Raw genomic sequence first — 27,270 nt, 5'->3', positions numbered from 1 at the left:
AAACTTTTTGTACCCAAAATAAGAAAGGTGATATCAGTAAAATTAGAAAAATTATTATTTAATATAACAATAGTATAATAATAAATGGTTTAATTATTATTTTTATATAATACATTAATGTTTTAATGAAATGGAGATATAGTAATAAATGGTAAAGTGCCAAAATGGTATCCAATTATAGAGTATTGCTTTATTAAGTTTCTCGCTATTAAAATTACAAGATGGGCTCTTGACTATAAAATGTTTCTTTGTCAAGTCCCCTGAGTATTAAAAATTACAAAATAACCACCCAACTATTCATTATGTTCGAAACTCGTCTTTTTTGTTAAAAAATTCACGGTTGACTAGATTGGACGTTAACATGACAACTGAAATATGATAGTCGTTTGAGATTCTGAGATCATATTTTATCATATCATAGTCAGCATGTTAATGTTCAACTCAAAATGTTATCAATTTTTAACGAAAAATGACAAGTTTGGAACATAATAAATAGTCAGATTACCATTTTGTAACTTTTAATAGTTAATGGACTCAACAAAGCAACACTTTAAGTTGGAGGACCATTTTATAATTTTTAACAGTCGAGAGACTTAATAAAATAATACCCTATGATCAAAGAACCATTTGTGTACTTTACCCTAAATAATAATAGGCTTAAACTTAAAATAATTACTTAATTATGCTATTTTTTCTTTAGGTACTTAAACTATTTTGGTCAAATTAGGTACTTAAACTATTATATGTAATCAATTTTAAGTATTTCAACTATTTTCTAATCAAAATAAGTCCCTAAACCATATAATATTTTGTTTTAAGCCCCTAAAATAATAATAGAAGGGGAAGAAAGAGAGACACTCTCGGATAGTATTATTATTTATCCAGCGTCTGTTAATGCCACTCTGTCCAAGGCCGCTGTGTTCAACTCTCTCCCTTTTGTTTCCTCTTGAAGGAATAAAAGAGGAGAGGGGAAAATTACGTGAAATTTCTGAGTCTCGCATTAAGGTAAACGGATTTTTCTTTTAATTTCTTTATTTTTTTCTGTAAGCTGTTGGAACAATGCTCTCTTGATGTATTTCTCAAGTGTTTTAAGCTATGTGATCCAAGAATCATCAGTCAGTCTTGTTGATTCGCTGGTTTGCATTTGTATGCTTCACTTTTTCTGGGGTTTTGTTTGAAATTTCCCAGAAAAAAATTGTCAAAAGGGAATCAGATGTTGGGGTCTCGGAAACTTGTCAAAGGAAATCAAGATTGTAGCTTTCATTTTCTTTTTCGATTTGGGGAAGAACTCGAAAAACAATTCAATCACAGTTTTTTTTTTTTGGTTGCATGATGCCTTTGCAATTCATTTATAGAGCCACTTAATTTGATGATTAATGGGAATCTTGATGTACTACATTTTAGCAATTCATTGCCTTTGTTGAGGATATATGGAAGACTCGAAACACAGAAAGAACGAGAAGCCGACCTCTTCCAGACAAATTTTCTGCCTTTCAGGGCCATTACACCTCACTTCAGTTGACTGGTAAACACATTTTCTTTCATTAGTTTCAGTAACAAACTCCATGTTCTAGCAGTTGTGCCTGCAGCGTGTGCACGCGCACTGTCAATTGGCTATGAAATTCTGAATATATACTATCATGTAAATTATAATCAACTCGGACTATTCAGGAAAAAATCATCCCAAGTGAGCAACATTGCAAGATATGCCAGGGAAATAAGGCAATTCATAAACCTGAAGTGTAGGAATATCAAACACCTCATGTTTGTTAAAGAGATTAATATGTAGGGGAAAAGGGTCTCAAATAGCATTGCATCTTAATTCATAAGTGTTCTATGAATGAGAATTTTCGGAATCTTTACCGACTAAGGATGCTAAGAAGGAAGTGGAAATACCATAAATCTAGTACAAGATGTCTGATTTTGGTTAATCACAAGCTAAAACTTCTTTGTCTCTTATGACCCTGAACTCGTATTGAGAAAATTATGATGAAATAGTATGAACAGTAGATGATTCTAATTTCAGCTGGATAACATTGTAGTTTCCTTTATTAGTTTTTAATTGTGTCATCTGAAAAAGAATTGTTATGTTCAAGATATCTTCTTTTTCTTTTCTCTGGTTAGAACATTTTAGTTTCTTTTTTATACTAAATGTAAGGGCTTATTTGTTGTACTTTGGTAGGAATAATTTTCATGATCGAAGATCTGTTGCTGCGAGCTTGGTTCAGGGAGTGTACGTTCTAGAACGAGATCACCAACAGAACCTCCAAGACCCTCTAGCTCAGGCACCACCTTGGTGGGAGTTCTTCAATTTTCACTTGGTCTATTCTTGTAGATGATGTTGATAACTCCATTTTTGGTGCCATTTATGAAACAAGTTTTTCTCACTTCAACCCACTATTTCAGCCCAAAATGCTCCACATTATTGCCTTTCGGGGTACTCCACATTATGTTATGCCTTTCGGGTACTATACTAAGTCAAACACAAGGTCTCGTGATCTCAAGTTGGATTTCCTGTGCGTCCGTAATAGACTTCATGAAAGCTCTCGTTTTCAGCAAGCAATGCAGACTGTAGAGAGTATCTTTGCGGTTGCTGGAAGTTCAAGAATTTGGTTAGCCGGGCATTCACTAGGATCAGCTATTTCATTGCTTATAGGTAAAAATATGATTAAGATGGGTTATAATGTTGAAGCTTACCTCTTTCAATCCCCCATTTTTGTCTGCCCCTGTAGAAGGAATCAAGAATGAAAAGCTGAAGCATGGTATTCGCTTTACAAGCAGTGTAGTCAAAGCTGGACTCGCTGTCGCTGTAAAAGGTCGCCATCATAGGCCTGATAAAGATGATCCATTTAGTTCGCTCTCTGCTTGGAAACCGTACCTGTTTGTGAATCCTGCAGATCTTATATGCTCAGGGTATATTGGCTATTTTGAACATAGGAAGACGGTGGAGAAGATCATGGCCGGAAAGATTGAGAAGATTGCAACACAGAATTCTATAGGGAATCTACTCTCAAGCTCGGAGAAAAGGGATTTAGAGCCAATGCATCTGATTCAACAACAACAACAAAATCCTATTCTCATATGCAATGGGGTAAGGGGAGGTAGGGTAGTAGGTTGCCCCCAACGCCAGGTTGAGAGCAGCTTTCGTGGAAGACCTCCGACAGTCAGAAAATTAAAAATAAAGATCAAATGCAATGCATGTATAGATCAATACATAAATACATAGTTGAAAGTCTTCATATGCAGTATTCATATGCGCAATCTGTAATGGGAAGTAATCCCTGCAAATATATCATTGCGTTAAAATCTCTGCATATATACAGAAAAGTAAGATCCGACTAAATTTAAAAAGAGGAAACATGAAGAGAAATGATACACAATAGTCAACGATAACAAGCTACGAGAAGGAAAAAAGTCAAATGGGTTAAAATATAAACTAAGACAACACTACTCCGCTACCCTAGTTTTAAGCCTTCATACATTTCAATGACAGAAATGTATAAAAAATAGAAGTCATGAAAATTCTACAAAAACATTAAAAGAAGACAGAGATGATACATCTTATGGATGTAACTCACATTATTCAGCTACCCTGATCTTAAGTCTTCATACTTTTCTATCAGAGGTCATGTCTTCGGTAAGTGCTAAATCTTTCAAATCAGATCTCAAGCAGTCTTCCCACTTCCGTCTTAGTCGTCCTCTTCTTCTGGTACCGTCGACTGTAATCGACTCTACCCTCCTGACTGTATTCGACGGTTGTCGCTTAAGGACATGCTCAAACCACCGTAGTATTCTCTCCTCAATTTGCGCCACTCTCTGAATTTCAACCTTGCTCATGGAATTCACCAGTGGTGGGATCAATCTTTTATCGGTCTGTTGGAACTACACGAGTACGATCCTCTAGAAGTTACTTCTAAGAACGCTACACGAAGAGAAGTTACAATGCTGACATTGGTGTTGGAACTCTGGGTTATTGTAATTGGCTTCTTCTTCCCCTTCACCATGAAGACATAAACTGATCGTCTCTCATAGTGTACATGAATCCGTTAGAGCTCCATGGAGTCCTGTTTGTGAAACATTATATCTATATGTGCATTTTGGGTTTAATTGCAGAGCAACTATGATAGCCTTGAGAGTCATGCTTGGTCATGTATTGTACCTTTCAACGAAATGGAATGCAAATCTGTAATTAAATAATTGCTCTTTTTTTATTGGACAGGGATTTGATCCCATTTTTAATTAAATAATCTAACAGAAGTTAACGTTCCAAACCAAAAACCAAAATGTCATAACCGAAAATACATGTGACCAAAACTAAACTTTTCAAAATTGGTGACCAAAACAAAACTACCAAAAACAAAAGGACTATACTTATAGTTTAACCCATTCCTCTAGAAAGAAGAATTCCAAAAGTTCAAGTGAAATGAAAACAAAATATTTTAGCACAATGGAAAATTCGTCCCAGATCCTGTAAGTTGATAAAAATTAAAAAGAGGGTTATCCAAATCACTAGAAAGAGAAATGATTCCCAATGTACTATTTATTTTTGAAGAGAGGATGTATAAACATGGAAGTTTACCTCACAAGCTCCTCTCAAAGAATTCCCATATCCTCTCTTCCATGTAAATCCGGTCCCTATGACGACGCGGCATATGGCGTTCATCCGGAAAAATCAGTAACTCGTATGGTTTGCCGGAAGCCACAAGTGCATTAACAAGCCTTGCCGTGTGCCTAAAATGTACATTCTCATCAATCATGCCATGGACCAACAGAAGTTTTCCTCTCATCTTGTTAACATGGTGCATCACAGAGCCGTACTCGTAGCTTTCAGCATCCTCGGAAGGGAACCCCATGTACTTCTCAGTGTAAAATGTGTCGTAGCCATCCCATGATGTAACGGGAGCACCGGAGATGGCACATTGGAAAACATCAGGGAACCTGGCCAACACCATGGCCGAGAGATAACCACCATAGCTCCAACCGTACAACCCGATATGGCCAGGCTTTGCCAGCCCCTTTTTAATTAGCCATTCAACACCAGTGAGCTGATCCTCGGCATCAACACGGCCAATGTTGCCTTTGAGAAAGCCTTCAAACTTCAGTCCACGTCTTGCGGATCCTCTATTATCTAACTGCAAAGAGCACATCTCAGGTAAGGAATTAAAGGGATGGATTCAAAAGATGCCTGAAAACTGCTAACGATTAGAAATCATACACACTAGCTAAACGCTGAATGTCCCAAAGAAATGATGGCTTAATGAAATTTAGAAATCACTAGTCCCCTCCCCGACCTTTCATTTTGTCGAAGGATCAGAACATGATTCTCAGTCATTTAACCTAAACTAGAATGATTGCACGCCATGAACTAAACTTTTCTAAAGGGAACAAATGCGCAGGAAATACAAACCTTCCAAACTAAATGCCCTTGCTCCGCAAGTACTGATCGCGCATGTCAACTGTATTTATCCAAGAATTGTACACAAGCTGAACCCAGGACCACCATACACACTGACCAAGGTTTTGTATGGCGGTGGTCCAAATCTTGTTGCATCAGGCTTGTATAAAGCCCCATATAGTCTGGTACCATCGTTTGCCTGTATGTCAACTATCTCTGGAGGCTCAAGCTGAAGTTTTTCAATCCCAGGAACTATGGACGGTTGCTCATAAATAGACATTACTACATTTCCGTCAATCAAGTTGCATAAATAAACCCTAGGGGGAAATCAAGTGAATCATAAATGTCAACAAATTGCCGCATGTGATGATCAAGCACAACTACATGTTTTCCCCTGCCATTAGTCAATCTGACAGGAGCTTGCACGGTGAATTTTCATCTGGGCATAATTTAGCACGGTGCGATTCTAAAGGTCCATCAAGAGTTCCAGTGAAATACACAAGCCCTGCAGCCTCATTTATACCAGCAATTTGCTCAACCATCCAATCACCCTCTGTAATGGGTCCTAAGCAAGCCCATTAGCATCATGCAGATAAAGATGTCTGAATCCTGTTTTTTCACTTGCCCAGATGAAACCTCCTTTGTCCAAAGGTGTAAAACAATCATGTAGATTAATCCAAGGTTTTAGTTCTTCGATCATCACAACATTTTTTTGGCCGTCTTGATATCAAACTAAGGATCTTTAGTTTGGAATGAGACCTATTTAATATTTGCACTGTAAGAAAATTTGTAGGCAACCAATTTACTCTAGCCAAATATTCATCATCATAGTTTGGTCCCCCACAGATAAGATCCATCCAGCTGACAGGACCACCAGAGGTGGACACCACCCCAAGCCGAACCTTGACATTTGAAGCCCCTGCAAAAGGATATGCATGGTTCCTGTGCCTCTAGACCAACTGAGCTTTTACCTTGGTGCATAATTCTAAAAAGAGGTATCTCAGAATAATCAACTTCTGTAAATGCAATGAACTTGCCATCAAGTGACCACCAATACCCAGTTTTTCTATCCTCCTCCTGCAATAAGTGAAAATTCCAAAAATGAGGGAGAGAAATCTATATGAAGAATAGAGAGATAAGAGGGAAAAAAAGAATTTTGGCATCATTTTACTTGATGGCACTGGTTCTATGCCTCTGAAAGAATTGTAACTTATAGTTGCTCTCAAAAGCAGTAACAAATAAGTTTCAAACTCGTACAAATCAGCAACCAATTTATAAAAATATATAACAAAAGGAAGGAGATTGAAGAAGTTCTCACCTGAGCTATATACTCTGCAAGTCCATGAGTCTGCAATTCATTAAAAACAATGTAATATCAAAGACAATGGCGCAAAAACCTAATGAAATGTCAAAATGTTAAAGCTAACTTGCTTCATTTGCGAAACCACACAGCATATTGAAAACCAGGTAAAATCAAATAGTTAGAGCCTATCACATTTGACATTATTCATTCACTAATATTTATGAAAAACAGGAAATTTGCCCTATGATTTATAAGCTGTATAATGTTGCAAATAAACTGGCAGATCTTGTTCTAAATTGCTATGAAACTGAAAGCCTGTAGATTCCCCGTCACCACTTTCCCTTCATAGATAGGGTTTGAAAGGAGAGAAAAGAAAAGAAAAATTGTTGAACATCCATAGATGTAACGATTAAAATGTTCTACCCAATATAGATATCGGCAACATAAACTTACCACTGTGCTCCCATTGGCACCATAGGTTAATTGTCTTTGTTCGAAATTGCTATGAAACTGAAAGCCCTGTAGATTCCCGTCCACCACTTTTCCCTTCATAGATAGGGTTTGAAAGGAGAGAAAAGAAAAGAAAAATTGTTGAACATCCATAGATGTAACGATTAAAATGTTCTACCCAATATAGATATCGGCAACATAAAACTTACCACTGTGCTCCCATTGGCACCATAGGTTAATTGTCTTTGTTCGTTGTATAAAAGATTTAGGACATGTAGCTCATAATCTTTATGTAAGAAAGCATGGAACCATCTGGGGAAAGATGTGGATCAATTATTGGTGATGATGATGTGCTTCGAAGCTTAAGCACTGGTTCTGAACCAGAAAAATCCTGGAAATAAATCTGCCCATAGAAGGAGAACAAATATCAGGGAAACAAAATTCCCAACTTGCATGCAAGAGTTGGCTAATATATATTCAGACAAATGGGACTAGTCAGTAGTAACTGAAGCTAATATTGAAAAGCTGAAAACAGAGCTGAAAGCGTTAAAGGGATGAGGTGAGTGATAAGATAAGATAAGCAGGCAGGCAGGTTGGTGTGGTAAAAACAGTGAATTTGTTGTATCACTACAAACAATGGGCATCAGGAACTGAAGAAAATGTTTGAAAGAATCTATGTGGTGGGACTCTAATGGCAATGGTGCAATTAGCATCATGTTAACATCAGAATCCAGCATGTAAAATCGCATATTGGAAAATAGTGGTCAATGAAGTATCAAGAAAAGGATCAACCAACACAAACCTCCACCAATTCAAATTAAGCACAGATTGAGGAACACACTTCTTCACCTTAATCAATATATTATTGCACTTGGAAACAAGCTCTAATGGCCCAAAATCCAAAAGAATATCTTAAGGCAATCACTTTGTCAGATGAGCGATATAGCTAAAGAAAATACACTCATTGGATCAAGATTCAGTAGTATTTTAAGCATATTTCAGATTACGACCAAAATTTATCAACAAAGATAAATAAAAAATGGAAAGTCACAGTGCTCAAGATTTTGGAAGAAGTCGTATGTAAACAACAATAACTCGTATAGAAAAAGAATGGACTAAATAATCCTTAAAAGTAATTCAAAAGTAAAAGATGAGATTCTTCCACATACCCCAACAGGTAAAGGCACCATAATAGTTTTCTTCTTGGAGATAGTCTTCACCCATTCATAACGTGTAACTCCCAGACCACGCTCTCTGGACCTCTCCCTCCTCAACTTCTCTTCTGGTGATATATTACTCTCGTCAAGTCCACCATCCGGGGGAGAGAGAATAAATCTTGCTTGCCAGCAATGAGATCAAAAGAATAAACTTTTCTACTCAAATTAAGCTCAGGACTAAAAAGATAAACAATTGCACTATCATCTGGACTAAAACTGATAGAAGTAGGTGCTACATAGCCGGTAATGGTGATTGAACTATCTCTTTAATAGAGAAAACATCATTGCAACGGTCAGGAGTTTGTGTAGCAGGGCTGTCAGTCGTGGGCATATCACAAAGGGATGATGATCTTGATCTTTTCAAATTTGTCTTCTTTTCTTTACTTCCGTCAACAGAATGCATTACAAAACGAACTCCTATTGATTCAAATTAAAAAAGAGTATGAATCTTTATCCAAAGATAAAAACAAACTATTTAACAAATGAATTGAAAACATCATCACAAACTCAAAAGGTAAAGTTTCCTCCATATTATTCAGTTTTATTTTACTTCAAAATCAACAATTTAGCTAATTGTGTTCAAGTATTCTAAAACTCCTTTCAATCAGCTAAAACTTTGCAAATAACACTCCGAAAATTGAATTTAGTATTTTATATTTTCCCCCAAGCTAACCAAATCAAAAGCATAAAACGGGTCACATCAATTTCATTTTTTTTTACTTTTAAGCATAAAACAAACTCAAATTCAAAAGCAACATGGAAATAAATATAACTTTTTCCCTCTAGAATGAATAAGGTTAGAATATTACCTGCAAAATAAGCGGAATTGATCGGCCATACAACTTAATTTCACCTAAATTACAATAAGAAGAAGAAGAAGAAATTAATATAGTTGGATCGATGGGATTTTTGTTGAGCTTTATAATTGGCAGCGAAAGATCTATTCTGGCAAGAGCATTGTACTGGAGAAATTGAAATGTGCATTCAATGATAAGATTGAAGAGGAGAAAAAAAAGTCAAGACGGTAATCCACTATTAATTAAATCTAGGGTAAAATATGCAAATGGTCCCTCAACTATAGAGTATTACTTTATTAAGTCCTTTAACTATTAAAAGTTATAAAATGATTCTTCGACTATAGAATGTTTTTTAAGTCCTGACTATTAAAAGTTACAAAATGATCATCCGATTATTCATTATGTTCCAAACTCGTCCTTTCTTTTTAAATATGATGGTCCCTCGACTATAGAATATTATTTTATAAGTCCTCTGACTATTAAAAGTTACAAAATGGTCCCGATATAGGATGTTGCTTTTTTAAGTCTCTGACTATTAAAAGTTATAAAATGATCACTCAACTATTCATTGTTTCAAACTCGTCATTTCTTTTAAAAATTTATAGTTGTTTGAGTTCGACGTTAACCTACTAATTGAGATATGATATAATATGAACTCAGAATATCAAATGACTATCATATCTCAATCAACAAGTTAGTGTCCATCTCAAACTACCATCATTTTTTTAATGAAAATGATGAGTTTAGAACACAATGAATAATCATGTGATAATTTTATAACTTTTAATAATTAAGAGACTTAATAAAATAAGATTCTATAATCGAGAGACCATTTTTGTACTTTACTCTTTAATATAATAATCAAGGTATAGGGTGATTGTATTAATCATTCAACTTTGGAAATTTTGTACACTTTTGTTTCTTTAACCACGCGCCAACTCTTGCGCGTTAAGAGATCCGGGACAAAAATTGGAAATTCATTTTAGTAATATTTAAGGTAAATTTGTAGAATTTAAATAATTTATATGTTAAATTAAAATTATTTTTATTTAAAAAATAAATACTTAAATTTTCTTTAAAAATCAATTAGACCCACAAATTTTCTAAAATATTCAATTACGTCACAAATTTCTAAAAGAATCAATTACTTCTATATACATCTTATTCATTATCATCAATGTGAATTATCATATTAACACCGTTAAACATCAGCTAAAAGCATATTATTGTAATAGTCAACAATAATATTCATTGAAAAGATTAAGAAATTTAGAGATCCTATTAATATTTTGGATAAAATATACGGATAATCCCTTTCTTTTCATTCTGTTTGATTTTGGTCACCAATTTTGAAAAAAAAAATATTGATTTTGATCACTTACATAAGTAGTGGAAGCTAAAGCAAAGTAATTCAAGTCTTCTGAAAAAACTGCAATCATTACAACAAACCAAGAAAGGCTGGCAGAGAAGGAACACACGGGAAAGCATTCAAAACAAATCAAGAGGGGAAAAAAAAATCAATTCTCTCAACTACACAAGTTTGGTATGCAAACATGGGCATCTGTGTTTGTTGTTCCTTCCATACCCTTCCTGTAACCCGAAGCTTTAGCTCTTTTCTGTCCCCACCAGAGAAGTAAAGTGCCATGTTACGTTGGATGATAAGACCATCATGGCTGTCCCGGACTTTCCTATGACTATCACGGATGCTTCGTGGGGTACCTTCCCATATAAGCTTCCTGCCATTTCCTCCAACTTCAAGGCTGTAGCTATAGTTTCCAGCCTCTGTCTCATCACCCATGAACCGAAGAAATGCCATGTAGGCAGGGGCCATCCCCAGCAGAAAGGCTTCAAAGTGAAGGCAGAAATACTGACCAAAGCAATGGAAGACCTGACAAAGGAAGAAGCCAAGCAATCGTCAAAATAACTAAAAAAGTATGGCATGGCTGAAACACAGGGCACTTCATATTGTTCTGAGATGTAGTCAGCTAGTTTGGAGAATAATAAATGCTATATAGAAATTATAAAACTTACTGTTAGCATCCAAGTAGCATTTTCTACTTCACGGGGGTTGGATTTCACGTAGCGATGGTTAAATGTGCTGCCGGTATGCATGTCCACTTTGTGGTCATCCCTCAGATGGGCAACCAAGAAAGGAACATCCCCAACAACAGAACACTCTGATCCGGCATACGGGCAATTATATGGTCTGTAGTTGCAAATTGTCTCATGTTTGAGTTTGCTGTAATAGGGAAATATTTCAGGGCATCCCAAATTGTAGTATTTGCAAGGAAACTCAAGTGACTCTGCCACCTTCTCCAATGCTAAACATCTAATATCACCAAGTTCCTGTCTGCAAGTGGGACACCGGTTGTGCACTCTTGTTTTACAGGTAGAACAAAGTGTGTGTGTGGCACTGCAAAAAAGCTATATTGTTAACGAGAGCAACTTGTCCTTCATTATTCACTAATACAGAATACCCTTCCAATCTATTAATATCATCTACCCTTTCTATATAATCACAAAAATATTTAGAAATCTCAGGGTTCCTGCACACATTATCATATACAAAAGCAAGAAAAAAAACATAATATCTCAAATTACCCCAATATTTCTTGTCCCTCTTTGCTAGAGCTATTTTACTCGGACTTCTGTGAGCATCGTGCAACTGTGTGTGTCAGAAATGGGTAGATTTTCATGTATTTTGGAGGTCTTTGATGTACCCATGTCCGGTTATGGGTTGGACTCGGGTGTTGATCACGGGTACTTGAAGAAAAAATGAAGATTCAGATCAACATAGTGCTGGACTAGAGTACAAAAAATTGACATACAACCTTCCAAATCTATTACCAACCCTAAAAGTTCTATAGTGAATGACTAGTCAATAAAAAACAACCAATTACCTCTTCTGATTGGAACTAAAGTTAATCCTGGTTATCCTTTTTAATGAAGTTTCCAAGGGAACGTATACTATCCCAATTTCCCCCTGAAAACTTGAATCAAGTTCATTAAGAGTTGGAGTACTAGACTGTTAATGCAATACTTCTCAAGGCGAAATGTATCATCTGCAAGATGAACCCAATAATGGCTAAATCCAGTTGAAGTAACAATGGCTAAAAATGGGATTAATAAAATTTTAACTCAAAATCCAACCAAGAAACTGTCACAAATCAATTTCTTTCATAACAACCAAGAGAAACGAAAACCCATTCAATTACGCCACAGATCTATTCGATTCAATTGAACAATCAAATTCAACAAAATCAAAAGAAAAAGGCGAAACCCTAGACTGCAACAACACATAAAACATGATGGAATTGAGAGACGGACCTGATGAATCGGTGGGTACATTGATTGGTGCAAACAGGGCATTCCAGCAATTCATGAACGCCGATAGCCGGAGTGATCGTCGTAGGCCCATTGTTGGTGTCGCTGGTGTCGTTGTTAGGCTTTAGCGAAGAGAATTGATGGTGGGCATGATGAGGGTGTGGATGATGCAGATTATGGTGATGGATCCCATCCTCATCGACTCTATCGATGGATGAGACACACCCGATATTATCATACTCCATTCATGCACGCTGTCGATCTCCGAAAATCTAAGATTCTAGAATTATTTATTTCAAGCAAATAGACAAAAATTCCAAAGAAATTTACAACATAAAACTATAAACCCCACCCCATTTTCTTTATTCTTGAATTCTAACTCCGATTCTCTCAAAATGAATTCCAAAGAACCAATTTGCGTCTATTGATCTAAACAGAGCTGATAAAAATGAGGCATCTTTTCCATTTTCTGTTGCCATTTCTTATACGGTAACCCACATCGGATACCACGGAATTTAGTTGTTGTATCCTTTGTATCATTTAACTTGATTTTCTTTAAATTATATCATTGAACCATTAAATCGTTAATTACACGATGATAATATTACCAAAACGAAGTCGTTTCGATCCAACTGCTAACGATTTAACGCCTAGTGATATATTTGAAATGAAAATTAAAATTGAGTGTTATGATTGATAAAATTGAAAGTTCAGTGATATAAATGATATAACACTTAAAATTCAGTGATATTTTAAATGTTAAGATGATAATAAAATATATTTTAAAATTAAAATAAGAAAAAAATATTTAAATAAAAATAAATATATTTTTTCTAAATTAAAATAAAATGTATTTATAAGTTATGATAAAAATAAAATATAATTTTTAAAGTTAGAATATATAAAACATTATAAATTTAAGTTAATATTTATACAATAATATATATTATTTTATTTAAATTTAAATTTTTTAAGATAATATAAGATAAGAAATTTTCAGGTCACAATTATATTGGATCAGAACATCTTCTTCTTGGGTTGCTTCGGGAAGGTGAAGGAGTAGCAGCCCTTTTTGAGAGTTTAGGTGCTGACCCAAGTAATATCCACACACAGGTAAGAAATGCATTCGGACTTGATCTTCTCATGCATGCATGCATGTATGTATGTATGTATGCATACATTTTTGTTAATGGGGTCAACCATCCATTTGATTGTCTAGGTTATTTGTATGCTTGGTGAAGGAACCAAGTTAGTGTTGTGTTACGGAGGACAAGTGGCAACACAAAGATGCCAACACTTGAGGACTATGGAACTAATTTGACTAAGCTAGCTGAGGAGGGAAGGAATTTCTTTTCTGCTTTATCATCCAGCTATTTTGTTCTTGTTTCTAAGCAGGTCCCTTCTTTCCATTTCAGGGCAAACTATACCCTGTTGTTGGAGGCAGGACCAAGAACGTGTTGTCCAAATATTGGGTAGACGGACCAAAAACAAATCATGTCTTATGGAGACCTGGTGTTGGAAAAACAGCAATTGCTGAAGGTCTTGCTCAGCGTATTCCTGATACAATTGAGGGAAGAAGGGCATACATGTCATGTCTTTAAAAATAATGATAGTATTTTTAAGTGAGAAGTGTACATTTACAGCTATTTTCTTATTAGGTTATACACTTGGCATGGGTCTCCTTGTTGCCGGAACAAAACATCGTGGAGAATTCGAGGAAAGATTGAAGAAGCTGATGGAGGAACCAGCAGAGTGATGAGATAATACTGTTTATTGATGAGATGCACACTTTAATTGGAGCAGGAGCTGCAGAAGGTGTATTGATGCTGCCAATATCTTAAAGCCAGCTCTTGCGAGACGCGAATTGCAGGTAAACTTGCTCTTTCCTAATGTTTAGGCAGCCAATATCTGGTATCTGTGCTACTTTGTATTCATGCAGTGTATTGGAGCTACAGCACTTGATGAATACAGAAAGCATATTGAGAGACCCAGATTTGGAAAGAAGATTCGAGCCAGTCAAAGTGACTGAACCATCTGTTGATGAAACTATACAGATTTTGAAAGGTTTGCCAGTTATGAGATTCACCACAAGCTTCGTTACAGGGATGAGCCTTGATTTCTGCTGCACGACTGTCAAACCAGTACATTAGGCATGTGTTTGTCTTATTTTCGTAGAGTATTTTCATAATTTGTTTAGTCCTCACGTTTGCTTCTGTATATTTCAGTCACCGTTTTCTACCCGACAAAGCAATTGACTTTATCGATGAAGCCGGTTCTCGTGTTCACCTTCGTCATTCACAGGCGTGCTTCTGTTAATATCCAGTCATGATGACTCTTATTTGCCCTTCTAAGTTGATTTGATGGATATTTTTGTTGCAGCTCACAGCAATCCAGATGAAAGACAAGGCTTGGGATGGAGGTCCTGTTGTAACTGAAGTGGACATTCAGCATGTGGTCTCTCTGTGGACTGGTATTCCTGTCGAGAAAGTATCGACAGATGAATCCGAACGTCTTCTTAAGATGGAAGAGACTCTTCATAGTTCATCGGTCAGGATGAAGCTGTCACTGCCATTAGCCGTGCTATTCGACGTGCCCCTGTGGTCTCAAGACCCTAACCGACCAATAGCTAGCTTTCATCTTTGTGGACCAACTGGAGAAGGAAAGTCCGAACTAGCCAAGGCTCTTGCAGCTTACTATATCGGCTCTGAAGAAGCCATGATTCGACTCGATATGAGTGAGTTCATGGAGAGGCACACAGTGTCCAAGCTCATCGGTTCCCCTCCGGGGTATGTTGGTTACACCGAGGGCGGTCAGCTAACCGAGCTGCTAGAAGACGACCACACACTGTTCTACTTCACGATGAGATCTAGAAGGCCCATCCCGACGTCTTCAACATGATGCTTCACATACTCGAGGACGGAAGGTTGACAGACAGCAAAGGAACAACCGTTGATTTCAAGAAACCCTTTTGATATGACATCTAATGTCGGAAGCAGCAGTATGATCGAGAAGGGTGACTGACGGATAAAGAGCCTGGTGAGGGAAGAACTGAAACAATATTTCCGGCCCGAGTTCTTGAGCAGATTGGATGATACGATTGTTTTCAGGCAGTCACCAAGTCGGAGTTTAAGCAGATGCGATATAATGCTAAAAGAGGTATTTGACAGGCGAAAGACAAAGCGATAGAGCTCCAAGTGACTGAAAGGTTTAGAGAGAGAGTCGTGGAAGAAGGATACAGCCCCAGTGTGCAAGGCCTTTGAGAAGAGCTATCGTGAAACTTATCTAAGACAGCAGCGTGGTGAGAAATCTCACCGGTCTTTTAATCAGGAGTGTAAATGAACCGAGCTTGAAAAAAAAACTGTATATTCTTACGGTTAGTAATTTTTTTATGCAATTATAGTTGGTAATTCTAGGGAATGGTTCAATTTTTTTAGTAGACTTGAGAAACATAAAGTTCTTTAGAGAAAAAAAAATAAGATATAAGGCAAAAGTCTTTAAAAACAAATCTATAAGAATTTAAGAATGTTCCTAAAACCATTATTTGTTAGGTCTGAACAAATACGTTATAAGGGTATGAGAGCTACTACTTTATCACTTTTAACCACATGGGTAAGCTTTTTATTGCCTGCTCCTCGAGGATTATCATCTTTCCAGTCATCCCATGCTCTTGCCTTCTCTTGGGCATCATCATCATCTTCATTATCTTCATTTGGTCCCATCTTTGGTTTGTCCTTGTACCATGCTGAGTTGGCTTCTTCAAACATTTTTGCATTCCTCTCCTGCCACTTATTCATCATTTCCATCTCCCTCAAACCAGCTTCCTCGATACTCATCGTTGGCATCCTACAAGATCATTTGATTACCGGTTGAAAACAATAAATAAATAAAAAACACTATTTCTCCTCATAAATAACTAGAATCACCATGTTGCCGATATCACATGTATATGTTGGCATAACTTGGCAAAATGAAAACAATTTGATGCTCAAATCTCTCTTTCCATCTCTGACAATAAAAGATCATTGTGCTCCAAAATAGTATTTCAGGACAGGGATTTACCTATAAGCAGGTTGGAAAACACGTGCTGCCATCCTTTCCCTCTCACTTGTTAGGCTTCCGCCTATAAGACTTTGTGGTCCAAAGATCATCGGCTGGTGTTTGTGGTCATGTGCTTGCGAAACATTTGCCCTTCCTTCTATAACATCTTGAGCAAATGTAGCACATGTGATAGGTGCTGCAGGTTGTGTATATCGCACGAGCTGCAGCATCACGATGCCTCTGCTTTCTTAGTGCGATCATCAAGGATGGCCTCAGAAAATTCCTTTTCCCCTTCCTGAATGCAAGGAAGATGAAAACTGGTTCATTGAAAATCCTGTCAAAATTTGAGTAGAAATATAAAGCAATTTGATGATTCCTTTACATGAAACTATTTACTTTCTGAAACTTAAAAAAGAAAAACTATTATATTTTCCAGCAAAAGAAAACTATTATATTTTCCAGCACAAGCCACCAGAAAGTGGCTATTACTGAATTGGCCGAAGCAATGCACAAGAAATTGAGCATTCCACCAATTAGACATAGGTTGTAACAAGTCATGGTTAGGCAGAAAGGCAATGAAAAGATTAAGAAAGATCTTGTAATGTTTATAGGTTGAACAACAATGCCATGTTTCAGATGAATCTAGTTAGAGATTTCTGAAAATTTATTGAAGAATTTCCAATTTGCTCCATTGTTAATGGTCAGTTACCATGTAGCAGCCCTAAGCATGAACTTAAGGCTATGAGAACTTAACAGGGGTGAATGTTTAATGATTTATCACAAAAGTTGAGTACCAATATCCAAACTGGGCTGAACATATCAATCTTGGCATTCTATGTTTAGATGTTTTTCTTAGGCTTAACATCATAAAGTATTAATTTGAGTAATGTTTTACATCTAATTGGGGTGCATAGCGTCAATCTTCACGTAGTTTACTCAAGTTTTAAATCTTCTTGTAGTGGAAACTTTCAACACAACTCATAACCAAAGGTTCAGAAGGCAGACGCATTTTCAGGAAAAAAAGAACTAGTAGCGAGTACAACAGTTGAGCTTTAGTTCATTTACACAGATTAATACCTTTAGCTGTTTCTCCTTTATCGCAGAAAGCATTTCTTCCTTCTTCAGCATTTCAAGCAGATCAAAAGCCTTCAATTGTAGTAGCATGCAATGAAGTTATTGCTAAGATAGAAAAAAGATTAAAGCTTTACATGGCAGATTATTGAAATGTAATGCAAGGCTAACCTTACAGATAGCCACACGAGATAGTAGTAAGCCGGCCTGCACAAGGAAAATGTTATTCTTTAAGATATACCAGAAAGTTTTGTCAAACAAAGAAGTACAGCTAATACTTCAATAATAAGCATCAGGTATGTCATCTCAGTTTCAGAGCTTAGTCAACTTACTACAGTTATTCTGACAACAAAATAACCAAATTTACAGTACCAGCAATAGACTTTAAAAGTCCATGCTAGTTGTAAAGTGTAATTCAGAAGCAGTCCTAGTAATATTTCATAGATAAATCTTGCCTCAGAGTTCATTAAAAAGGAAAAAGCCAACAGTTTTAGCATCATATAAAAATAAAAACTCAAGGAAAATGTTTCCAATCATAATTTAGTCAGGTATAACCTCACATAACATTTAAAATTGCTGGATATCGGTCACCCAGAACTAATCAACTGTAGCAGGAAATCACTTATGATAAAACTACAACACAAGGGATAGAGTTTAAAAGTTTCAGGGTAAGCCTTATTATTTAAGGGCCCTAATAAGACCATCTTACCGTGGGTTTTTTTTTTGGTTGGTAATGTGTTCTTACTGTACTTGGTTCTTATGCAATACCATCTTACTGTACTATGTTGCTTGACGGTTATGAAGGGGGTTTTTAATGAGGCCTCCCTTTTTATCAAAAAAAAAAGACCATCTTGCCTGGTTTCATGAGCACAAGCACAAGATCTAGATCAACAAAAAAAATCCAGAAGAAACTGCTTAGATAACAGCCTCAACTAAAGCTTTCCTACATGCTACTTTTGTTAAATAAATAATAAAATTGCCACAGATTCCTTGTGCACCATGAAAACCTTCCCTAAGTTCCATGAATTTACAGATTTTTATAAGATACTATCAAGTTTGACATCTAATAGGGAAGTCTTAATAATACATCACATCTAAAGTAGTTTAAAAGGTGTTTCATGTAGATACTAACCTCTCTTTCCTCTTCCCCATCATCATCCAGCTGTTCATCCTCTCCAACCTCAACAGGAGTGGATAAGGCCGCTGCTTTTGTTGAACGCCCGCGTCGCTCCTTCAGTCCTTCTGCTCCTTTATTTCTGTCAGCTTTGCTTCTGCAGCTCTTTGGCGTCTAAAGCGAGCAATCTGAATACAGGCACAAAAGTGCAAGCACAGCAAACAGCATCCCATTCAACTAGAACTATCAAGAATGCATCCAATGATACCAAATTTCGTGCTGTTAGCAAAAATATATATACTACCTTCAAGGCTCTTCGATCAGCAAAAGAATTTGAAGCACTTTGTGCAGAAGCTTCCAATTCTTCCTGTGGTACAAGTTCCATCGCCTCACAAAATGAAATGAATTCTAAAAGACACCACACTTTAAGATCCAATGACATAACAAAAAAGATAGATTACAAGTTTCAACAGAATAAAAAAGTAGTTACGAAGGAACTTTTTGTAAAATATCATCTCCAATGCTAAACTCCCAAAGTGAGCTATGAACTAATCAACTAAACTTTACCTTCAATTTCGCCTGTGAAATCTTGAGAACTGGTATCCTTGCATCCTGTGCAATCTTTTCGGTCAGCTCTGCAAGATAAATGGCACCTGAAGGGTACAGCAGTTAGAACCTACCTAAAATACTACTTAAATTACAGGTAAAATTTATCAAAAGAAAGAGGAGATGACATTATTGATGATTACCAGGATGTACTTAAGATTGGTGGTGCTGATGTCATCTTGGTCTCATTGGATGAGAAAAGCCCTAGCTTGTTGATCATATCTTCGCACTTCCCAAGCACTTCGCATCCTTTCTTCACAAGATCCTGCGGGACAAATGAAATTCATATTTTTTTTTTCATTGGGAAAGCGTTGAAGAAACAATGAGTAAAGCATGAGGAGCCGTACCTGATCAGCACCAGACTCCATGACCGTAAGATGGATCTTACGAGCTTGTTCGAACAAAGCTGCCAACGACATTTCCTCCACTTTGAATTCACCCATGGTGACTCAATCGAAAAACCCTAGAATTTATACTAACCACTCTTCGAAGAAATACAAGAAATTAGAAAACCCTTGAATTGTAATGGGTGAAGAAGATTATTGAATTTTCAGAAATCTCGAGGGTAAATTGGAAAACACAATTTTTTAAAACAATAAATAAAATTACACATGTCATATTTTTGATAATTTGATAATTTTAAAAGATTAAAAAATAAAAATATTTTATTAAAAAATCTAAAATTTTGAAAACTCCAATCTCAATATTATATCCACATCAGTTGTCGCTTTGACCGATGTTATCGTCAACCGAATTTACACTCGAACATGTCCTCATCCGAAGACCATAAAATTTATTTGTCATGTCTTCTATCATATCATCAATCATTATGGACTATCAATTAACATTGTGAATTATCACTTCAACACTATAAATTAATACATCAGTACCATAACAGTCAATGACAAAACTATTAATCAAAAACCACATTTGATTTATTTTTTAAATTGAAAGATCACATTATATACAAAAATAATTCAGAGATATTATTTTTAAAAAAGTACAGTCATCTCAATACCATTTTGTCTATTATTTAAAAAATATTATATTTATAATTAACATCATAAATCTAGTTGAGAATTTAATTAATAATAAAATTTATAATTAAAATTTTTACTTTTCATCAAATAAATCACATCGTAAATTTCGTAGACCAGATCAATATGAAAAAAGAGTTATAAACTCTAACACATCTTATAGATCAGGTTCAAGTTAATTAACATAGCTAAATCATGATTGAATTTAAATAAAATTGAACGTAAATGATAAGAGTTAAAAACAAAAATCGTGTTTTTTCACAATAATATATCTACAATTATATAATTGATCATATTCATATCCAACTCAACCTGAATTGATCCAAAAATCAAAGGTTTACTTGACCCATAAATAAATTGATATGATAATGATTAGAACAAAAAATCAACCAACCCGCTATTGATAAGACCCAAAATTAATTCGATCCGATATTGAACTGACCTAACTTACTCTAAACCCAAACTAAATCCAAATTAGATTCAACTAAATTTTAACCGAATATAGATTCAACCCAAAGTGACCTAGATCGATATGACCCGACTTTGATCCGATCCAACCCGATTCGAACAACTGATTGTCACATGAAGTTGAAAGGACAAGGAAAGATGAAAAATTCTTTGGAGGGTGAGCCTACAACCCAGGTCATAAGACATGGAAACATGTGCAGAGCTGCCCCATTTCTCAATCCCTCTTTTCCATTATTCTCTGTTTGGTCCCAGAACCCATTCTTCTCTTTTTCTTGTCTTAAATCTAAACTGCAAGCTTCTGTCTTTGCACACTCAACTCTACTTTTTGTTTCGCTCTTTTATATCCTCGTAACACAATAGTTGCAACTTCAAGGATTCTATTACATGGAAAATGTCAGAAACTCAATCATAAAACTCGAAAAAAAATATATACGAATAAATTTGATTGTGTCGACAAACGAATCACAAAATATAATTAAGCTATTGAAATACTATCGAGAAACGTAAATCAGAGTCAAGCGTCGTGAGTAATTATCCACAAACGTAAAATTACGCATCCAAATTTAATCCAAAGATCCATAGTAATAAACATCAATAAGATTTCAAATAAGCGTCATCTTGATCAGTCGTGACGTCGATAAATTCAACTTTAAGAAAACATAAATGAAAGAACGACCAAACGATTGAAAAAAAACGAAAAATGTATCACAATGATGATAAACATACTACGAAAACATAATTATTTTTATTTAAAATTAAAAAAATTTAATGATAAACAACTAACATCAAATCTGATACCGTGATCGCTGTTAAACTCATGTGAATGGGATGGAAAGCCCAGCTCTTAATTGCCTCAATTATTGAATGTACTAATTCATCAAATTAGTACACGTCGTTTTTGACAAGTGGGTCCATATTTTAGTTCATTATTAGTATAAATTTACTTAAGAATCTGATATCGTTAGATAAAAGATCATGTAATAAACAGGAATTAAAGACTTAGGTTGTCATTCTTTATATTTTAAAAGTAAATATAAAAATGATTTTTTTATTTACTTTTAATAACGATTTTAAAAAATTACAATTAATTATTTATATAAATTATTAAGTATTGTTAATTTATTGATATGAAGTAAGCAAAGAATAATTGACTAAAATTGTATAAATTGATTTTTAGCAACCTAATGGTCAACATAAGTGTGTAAATTCGAATATTGGATTCCATCTGAAAATTTCAGATACCTAAAATAGTGATTCGTATCTTATTTAAAAAAATTGGGATCGGATATCCGAATTTAAAATTTAATTTGACAAAACAATTAATTTAAAATTTTGTGATTTAATATAACTTATTCAATATTTCTAATATATTTTTATATATATTTAATTACTCATACACAATAAATAAATAAATAAATATCCAAATTTTTATTGTGTTAGAGCTTTAATGGGTCAGTGGATTATTCATTTATTGGGCTACATGGTATCTAAAATCTAAAAACTCATTTTTTTGGATAATTTAAATTTATCCGATCCGTATCTGATCTGATTATCCAAAAAATTTGAATATTCGATCCGAATTATCCTAAAATCAAAAAATAAATCAGATCATCGGGTATGGTCTTTTTGCACACTTCTACCGGTCAATACTCAATTCAGCTTACCTGAATCTGAACATCGTCGAAAATAAAATTCAATGTCATTTATTTTTAATCACCTTTGCTCTTGTAGTAGACCTAATTTATCACTTTCGTCTCTATCATATTTTCGCATCAATTTAACTCTCAAAGTTACTCAATTGCATCATTATATATCATACCCTAATTTAAAACTTTATATCATAGACTCTAAGTTATGGCTTATAGTTTAGAAGTTGTGAAGTTGTGATTTAGGGTTTAGGCTTTATAATTTAGGGTTTTAAGTTAGGGTAGGGTATATAATGATGCGATTGAGAAATTTCGAGGGCTAAATTGATGCGAAAACACGATAGGGGCCAAAGTGATAAATTGGGACTATTACAGGAACAAAAGTTACCCTTTTGCCTATAAAAAATTAATATACCAACAACAAGTTGGTTTAATGAGATCACACACTAGATTCCTTAAGCAATATCAGGGTTTAAATCTTAATAATTGTAAGAAAAAATTGGGTTGTGAGAGTCGCTCTTATCTCTGCAGTGATCCAAATTATACCAAAAAATAATTAATTATACTTACTTTTCTTTTCGTTTGATTGCTTCCTGTATAATCAAATAAATTTTTAACTACTTGGGGGAGGGGTTATATTTTTATATATATTTCCTGTGAGAAAAATAATAAAAAGAAAAGGATGGACATATTAAATACAATGGATATGCATATCTTTTCCTCAACAGCTTCATTCACTTCCTTCTCTGTGTTACCCCATAATGCTCTTCACCACCAATTTTTGCCAACTAGGAGCTTTCGCAAGTATTAAATTTCAGGGTACACTATCCGTTTAATATCTAAACTATCGGTTCTAGTTTATTTAAGTATCTAAACTTTCGATTTCTTCAAAATCATATCTAACGTTTAGTTTTTGTTTCATTTTAGTATCACTGTTAAAAACTTAATGTTAAATTTTGAAAATAAAAATAAAAATTTAGGTGCTAAAATGGACTAAAATTGATAGTTTAGGTACTAAATATGTTAAGTTTTTAACAACGGTATTAAAATGAAACAAAAATTAAATTTTAGGAATGATTTTGAAATTTTAAAAATTTAGATACTAAAATAGATCAAAATGGATAGTGTAGGTCATAAATGAGTAATTTACTCTAAAAACATTAGGTGCCTATGATTATGATATAATTAATTATTATTTTTAAATAAAAGTTGAGTTTTCATTAAAAAAACAAGGTATAATAAAAGTAATGTAAGAGAAAAAAAATTCATATGCTTTTATATAATTAATTACTATAAGTTCAATTTTTTTATTATTATAAGATAAGTATAAGATAATATATGTTTAAATATAAGTCTCAACTATTTGATATTGAACGTTCACACCCCTAATATTCTTAGTGATCAAATATAAGACATCAAGGAATAACAATAATTCTTTTACTATTGAGATTGTTTGATTCTAGCCTTTAAGTTCAAACTATATATATATATATATATGGAAAAAAGACATAAAGGTCTATGTACTTTTAAAAAAATCAATACAACCCTCGTATTATTGTTTCTCTCAATGTGATCCTCCAACTCAGAAAATAAGTTCAATGTGACTTTTTAACTCACAAAATAAGTCCAATGTGACCCTTTAACCTATGTTTTTCGTCGTTGACCATTATAGTGTTGACATGGCAGTTCACAGTGTTGACGTGATAGTCTACGGTAGGGGTGTAAACGTGCTGAGTCGAGCTCGAGTATTGCTGAGCTCGACTCGACTCGAAAACTCGCGAGCTTAAAATTTTTAAGACTCGAACTCGAAATCCTGAACTGAAGCTCGTGAGCACTCAAAAAGGCTCGAAATAAAAAAAAAATCTTAAACTTAACAAGATCGAATCCTCAAACTCGAACCTGAACCTTAAATACATGAAAGTCTTATTGTATTTTTTTTAAATCAACACATAAATGTAATATTATTAATAATTTATTTTTAAAAAAATAAAATCTTAATATATTATATTTTTGAGCTGCTCACGAGCTTTTCGAGTCGAGTATCAAGTAGCTCGTTTCGGCTCGTTAAGAATTCGAGTCGAGTCCATTCGATCCGAGTATTTACCGAGCCTTGACCGAGTCGATCTCGAGTAGCTCGCGATCTGTTTCGTCTCATTTACAGCCCTAGTCTACGGTGCTAACGTGATGGTCTACGGTGCTGACGTGACGGTCTACGATGCTGACGTGGCAGTCCATCTGTTATGTTTGAGTTACCAATTTAACTCATCCTTCATGTTATCTGTCACATTATCAACCACCGTGGACTGTCACGTCAGTACTATAATGGTCGACGATAAAAAAAAAGTTGGTCAAAGTGTCACATTAAGTTTTTTTGAGTTGAAGGACCACATTGAGAGAAAAATAATACGATAACCACATTATTTTTTTTAAAAGTATAGGACCTCTGATGTAATTTTCTCCCCATAAATAACTAATAACATAAATCTGACTTTTTTTTTGTTCTAGATGTTAAATTCCAACCGAACCGAATTTTGTTTTCATGGGGTACGAGTGTCGAATGTATTGTTGAATATTTTTTTGGTTTGCTTAACATTTTGCAGGCTGTATTAATGAGTTGATAATGTGGTCTAGCCAAGCAAACTTATATGGCTCATATTTTTATAAATTTATCATATGGTCCCAAATGGAACTACAATACACATTTGGAAGTGTTTATGACTTTTAGCCCAAGGAAACTCTATACTATTCTACATGTAATCACTGATAATTTGTTTAAAAATTACTCATAGATCGAAGGGCAAATCTAAAAATATTTTTCAGGATAACCATAATACGTTAACAACGTAAAACTTTTAAATGATAGATATAAATAAAATTTTAGTGTGAGTATCATCCGTGTGAGAATGCTGCCATGGAGGCTGAGAATGATGAAAGCTCAAATGAAGGAGGAGGAAACTTAAAGATAGAGAGATGACAGAATGAAAATTTTATTGATCATTGAAGAAAGTACTCTACCTACAATCTAATATAAGTGTGGCTTATATAGCCCAAGTAACCAACAACTATAACAAACTAATAACAACTAATAACAAGCTAATAACAAACCATAACAAACTCTAACATTCACTCTACTTTTCCACCTTTTAATTTTCTTCAAAATAAACTTGCTATTAGAAAGTTGATCAAACAAAGAGTGCAAACTTAATAAGCTGGAATTCAACCGTCTTGCCGTCTCGATGAACAATTTACCGAACATCTTCTTTCTTCAACTTTCCTCGGCTTTTCTTCTTCTTTTCAAGAGTTTTTTTTTTTTCATCTTCACTGTTCTTCCTCTTCACTTATTGGGACTTTCTTTTTGTTGGAAGCAAGGCGGTTAAGCTACGAGCTCCCGAATGCAATCTGAAGCCTCTCTTGGGCAAGAAAACATCCTATTTTGTCTGGTTAAGGAAGGCAAGGCTGTTAAACTCTTAACCCTCCCCAGAGATTTTCTTCTATGGTAACTTAGCTGTTAAGCCTCAAAGTTCCATGTCAAACTTTGGAGAAGAAGTAACAAGTGATGAACGATTACTCTATGAACACCTTAAAGCTGCTGTACGATTGGAGAACCGAACGGAAAAATGCATAACCAGCAAAACAGTAGATGCACCAACTGAACCACTCAATGGTCACCTTAGAATCAAACCATCAACAATTTGTAGCAGCAAAAATCACAATACGAACCAATAACATGAGTAGTAGTGAACCAAAGCAACCAAATATTAACTAAAACAGCATCTAAAGCAAAACGAAAATCTGCAACAAACTCCATTGAAAACCATTCTGTTGCCATAGCAGTGAGTGAGACTCTGACCTTGTTCAGTAAACAGAAAAACAGTTTCGATCAATAAGGATTAAAACCGAACCGCAAAACAAACCAGCAAAGGTAGACGACCGATGAAACAACAACCATGAGATATTAGATCTGAAATATAACCGAGTAACCCATAACCATCAATTATCAATTTCACTTGGTGTTTCCAGATAACATACGTGCTCTCTGATAACTTGACAGTATCAGCTTTAGGAAGAGGATGAATCAGATAAGAGGTAGAAGCAATAATAGTTGAGTTTACATCAGGCCTGTGAGTAAATTGAACTCCATGTGTCATCTTAAAACAAGAGCACTCTAACAGGCAATCTAACAAACAGTATGGAGGCAAAATTATGAACCAAACCAAAACAAGACGAACCAAAGAAGCTTAAGCCAACAACCAAATGCAACCGATCAGATCCAGAAGAAAAAGGAGCAAAACACGCAAGAAAACACAACTGAACGATTTTTTTTTTCACTATTTGCTCAAAGGCTAACTGATTGCCAGAGATAAAATGCTTGCAATCAAAAATTAGAAACAGTCGGAACTTGATTTATGAGTCACCTGGTTGAATCGCACATATAGAGTTCTTCGTCAACACACACAACATGGAACAAGGATGAACATCGAGCACAGCAGTAATGAGAGTTCACACCACAAGCAGGACCTTTCAGCGAATGATACCATGTGAGAATGCTGCCATGGAGGCTGAGAATGATGAAAGCTCAAATGAAGGAGGAGGAAACTTAAAGATAGAGAGATGACAGAATGAAAATTTTATTGATCATTGAAGAAAGTACTCTACCTACAATCTAATATAAGTGTGGCTTATATAGCCCAAGTAACCAACAACTATAACAAACTAATAACAACTAATAACAAGCTAATAACAAACCATAACAAACTCTAACAATCCGTAAATAAGTAACTAATCGAAGAAAATTCAGATTTCA

The 27,270-nt window shown here is 34.9% G+C and overlaps 5 pseudogenes; 2 read left to right on the top strand and 3 right to left on the bottom strand.

Annotated features, from left to right (window-relative positions):
• The first annotated feature begins 915 nt into the window (after window positions 1-915).
• On the top strand, window positions 916-3,067 carry LOC120210636 (annotated as a pseudogene).
• A 1,922-nt stretch (window positions 3,068-4,989) lies between these two features.
• Window positions 4,990-8,896, bottom strand: LOC120210634 (annotated as a pseudogene).
• Window positions 8,897-10,673: 1,777 nt separating this feature from the next.
• LOC120210633 lies at window positions 10,674-12,946 on the bottom strand (annotated as a pseudogene).
• Window positions 12,947-13,488: 542 nt separating this feature from the next.
• LOC120210734 lies at window positions 13,489-15,772 on the top strand (annotated as a pseudogene).
• A 198-nt stretch (window positions 15,773-15,970) lies between these two features.
• Window positions 15,971-19,898, bottom strand: LOC120210632 (annotated as a pseudogene).
• Window positions 19,899-27,270: the final 7,372 nt, after the last annotated feature.

The sequence above is a fragment of the Hibiscus syriacus genome, unplaced genomic scaffold (genome assembly GCF_006381635.1).
Source record: "Hibiscus syriacus cultivar Baekdansim isolate YM2019G1 unplaced genomic scaffold, ASM638163v2 tig00109926_pilon, whole genome shotgun sequence".
NCBI lineage: Eukaryota > Viridiplantae > Streptophyta > Magnoliopsida > Malvales > Malvaceae > Hibiscus > Hibiscus syriacus.
This window is presented reverse-complemented; position numbering and strand designations above follow the sequence as displayed.